The sequence below is a fragment of the Cavia porcellus genome, unplaced genomic scaffold, assembly GCF_034190915.1.
Source record: "Cavia porcellus strain 051 isolate PalLab524CR breed Dunkin Hartley unplaced genomic scaffold, mCavPor4.1 scaffold_16, whole genome shotgun sequence".
NCBI lineage: Eukaryota > Metazoa > Chordata > Mammalia > Rodentia > Caviidae > Cavia > Cavia porcellus.
Genome location: NW_026947499.1, coordinates 28,280,491 through 28,284,570, shown reverse-complemented (window position 1 = coordinate 28,284,570; position 4,080 = coordinate 28,280,491). Strand labels below are relative to the sequence as shown.

Below are 4,080 nucleotides of genomic sequence, written 5' to 3'. Positions count from 1 at the left end.
GGCAAATTATCTCTGATGGTTGAAAACGTGCTTTGAAGATAAGAAAATCTTTGAGTCTGCTGCAGTCTGCCCCATGGCACTTTGTCCAGGCTTCCCTATGTACTCCACCATTGGCCTCTGAGAGGGCTCTCTCCAGTGCTCTGACAGCTGATGGGTGATGACCCTTTCCAGGACCCTGCAGACAGCCTCAGGGGACAAAAGTGTTTGCAAGTGAAGCAAATGAAAGATTTAATGTGCAGCACAGAAATAGATAGTGCCAGACAGCGAGCAATACTTGGGTTAATGGGGCAGCATTTCCTTCTCTCACTGCTGCTGAGATGGCAGAAATTAGCTGATGAATTCAGCATTAAATGGGATACACAGATGGTATCAGTCAGCGAATGAGGGTCCCAGAAAAATTAAAAGTAGCACTACCAAATGCTGACCTAGAACAAGGATTCCAAGAAGGAATTCCAAATGCTGGTGTGACAACGTAAGTTCTAAAGAGAATTGTTATAGCAGGAAATAATAAGACATTTCATTTTCAAGACCAGCAGTTTTTGACCTTATTCAGTCAATTCCTTTTTAGACCTCTGGCACTAAAAACACCACTTCAGGTACTTATGCTAAGTGAAAGACCACTAGATTTTCTGGATTTACAAAGACCTCCTCCAACCCCTCAAAATGCTGAAATTCATGCAGCTAGCAGGCTAAAATGAGAGCGCTCTGTGAGTGAAAATGCTGTTCACCACAACGGACAGCTGGTCAGAAAAGATTCACTGTAAGAAGACAAAATGGAAGACATTGGGAAAGGCCTGTGTTCTGTGATAATCTGCTGCCGCCACGTGTAATCCTCATGATAACCATGTCAGGTAAGACCTTTCAAATGAACATGCAATAATTGAAGGAATGTCAGGTGACATGACTTGTAGATGCAGCTCCATTAAGATGGCAGATAATCAAACTAAATAGACATCTACAACTTCTAGAGGAGTAAATTGAAGAGTAGAAGAGAAATGGTTATGCAGTTAATTACTGGAGCACTGTGGTTGCTGTAGGTGGTTGTGGTTTCACCACTAGAGGCAACCTCAGCACTCAAATATATTGTCTCAGCTGCCTGACCCTTCCCAGTCACAACCCTGAAAGTCATGTAGCAGGACTCTCTGACATTGGAATCGGAATTTTAGGTGTTGAAGCTCTTCTGATCTGGTGATGTAACTTTCTTTTTGTATTTTTTCTTTCTTCTGTGTAATAGTATATGTGTCAATTAACAGTTTATTAAACTTTGTTTTATTGCTTTTACCTTGGTAAAAAGCCTTTGTTGTTGTGAATTTGAACCTCTAAATTTAGCAGCTGCAACAGACTTCAGTCTCTTTAAGGCTATATCTGGTACCAGGCTTAAGAAAATTAAACCATCTAACATTTTATGATTACCTATATGCGTTAAATTAAAATAATTTCTAACAATTTAGGAGTTTAATATATATATAGTGCATTATTTTCAGCAAAATGTATGAAGTACATTTTTACCAAGTCTGCGTGTGTACAGTTTTTTTAAAACTATAAAATAAGGTACAAATATAGTGTATTTACTTATAGTATTTAATTATAGTGCATGTAGTTATTAGTTATATGGTGTATTTAGTTATTACAAATATAGTTATTTAATAAACTGGCAACCAAAGCAAAGAAGAAGAGGGAAGAGAAAGAGAAGGAAAAGAAGAGGTAAGAAGAAGAGCAAGAAAAAAAGAAAAACTGGTATTGGAGATGCTTGCAAACACTTTGAGTTAAAAATGCTTGAACTTGTTCTGTGAGTGTTCTACAAGATGAGCAAACATTTCTAATAAATTTTAACTTGATAAATGTGTGATGTCTTGCAATACCAGTGGTACATGACACTGAATGTCACATGATCACGATGGAGTCAGTGGTTTCCCCCGACCCCAGGTGCTGCAGGATCATGGGTAATCAGCTCCCAGCAGTAAGAGGTTATGGAGGAGATCTTTCCAGAGTGGGGGGGAAAAGACAGAGGAGTCTTTCTCTTTAAATGAGATTAGAAAGATGTGTAAATGTGAGGAACAGTGCAAAATTTTGTAGAAAGCTCCACATGAATAAGGATATGGCAGTATGAGTGACGCATATGTTTAACAATGCAATGTCACATTACCACAAAATCCTCAAAAGAAGGCAAAAGCAAGGGTTGGTGGATAGGTCCCTTCTTAAAGTTACACTCAAAGAAAAACTTCCTTTGAGTCGATAGATAGCAGTGATTCAATTACTGATGGTGAAAGTGGTCCCACACAATAACCTTTCTTGTCTCCCTTATACTAGCCCCAAAGGTTGTCAAGGTAAATGCAGGTCAATTTATTTTTCTTTATATTTTCTTTATTTTATTATATTACAACTGTGTAGTCATTTTTATATGCATATTTTTGGGTCATGGAGCAAATTAACTGAGTTTCTATTATTTCTTATGGGGAAATTTGCTTTGACATACAAGTGCTTTGGATTACAGGCATATTTCCAGAAGGAATTGTGCTTGCAAACCAAGGTTTTACTTTAATTGCTTTCTAAATGTGAAAGTGGAAAGCTGTAGTATTTACATATTTCTCATGTAACATATAATGTAAAATATAACTATGTAAAGTAATAAATATTGTAAGTGCACATTTGATTTTCCTAAAACTTTATGTCATCAGGAAATCCCAAAATTTATTTGCACTAATAAGTATCTTTTTATTACCACATTGGAAAATTAACCAAAAATTAAAAATCAGTTTTTTGGGGGGCTTTTAAGGTTATATATTCATGTTCGACAGAGTCCTGAATCCTAACCATTAGACTACGAATGTATACACATTAAAAAGAAATTTAGGCCAGAGATGATGAGACATGACTATAATCCCAGCACTCTGGGAGGCTGGGGTAAGAATGATCACACGTTTCAGTCTAATGTGGGCAACTTAGTGAGAACTTGTCTCAAAATAAAAAAAATTAAAAGGGACCGGGGCTTGTAGTTCAGTGTGAAGGCCCTGGGTTCATCCCCAGTACTGCAGAAAACAAACAAGAAAACTGGACTATCTTACATGTACCTTTTAGTGACCTACTTTTAAATATTAAGGTATTTTAGAAATTTTTATAGCTCTCTATATATATCCTTGAGACTGATCATAAATGATAAATACAACAAACGCATTTCTTTTTTTTAATCAGGGAATTTCTGTAACCCCACATTCTTTTCATTAAAAATGTGACTTTCATTTCTCTGGTTGATGAATGATGTAACAACAGCTTTTCAGCAGTTAATTAAGTTTATTACATTATTACATTTTATATATACATAATAACCACATTCATCACAGGGAATTTGTACCTGCATGTGATGTAACTTAAGGCTCCTTTGTTACATTCCACTCCACTCCCTTCAGCCTCTCTTCTTTTCTCCTAATTTACAGATGCTTTATTTCCATTTTTTTTCTTTTTTTCTCATTTTTCTTTTTCCTCTCTTCATTTCCCCCTCCCCTTCCCTAGTTACCCTTCTCATTTGAACATTTTCTTTCTATTTCACAATATCTAGTATACATTTATACTTATTACACTTTGTCTCTCACACCAGAGAAGCAATGGACTACTTACACATACGTCTCATTTACACCACTTAAGAGTTTGGTCTCACTGTGCACCCATTTATCTGGACATGTCTCAAATTTATCCTTCTTTGTAGCTGAATAAGACTGCATTGTATAAAGAAACACATTTGTATCTATTCATCCGTTGATGGGCATTTGGGCTGTTTCCAAGATTTATTATAAAGTGTGTTGCTATAAATGGGTGTGCATATATCCCTGTGGTATGAAGCTTTTAATTCTTTCACTAAGATACTAAGCAGAGGACTAGCTGGGTCGAATGGAACCTCTGATGTTAGTTTTTTGAGGAAGATGCACACTGATTTCCACAGTGCTACGCTCTACCAACAGTAGAGAAGGCTTCTTTTTTCTCCATGGCACTGCCAACATTTGTTATTAGTTGATTTCTTGATAATGGCCATTTTTTTCTGGAGTAAGACAGAACTCTTAGCATTGTTTTAATTTGCATCTGTCA

The 4,080-nt window shown here is 36.4% G+C and overlaps 1 pseudogene; it reads left to right on the top strand.

Moving 5' to 3' along the window:
- Positions 1-317: 317 nt before the first annotated feature.
- On the top strand, positions 318-1,037 carry LOC100729405 (mitochondrial fission factor-like; annotated as a pseudogene).
- The last annotated feature ends 3,043 nt before the right edge of the window (positions 1,038-4,080 follow it).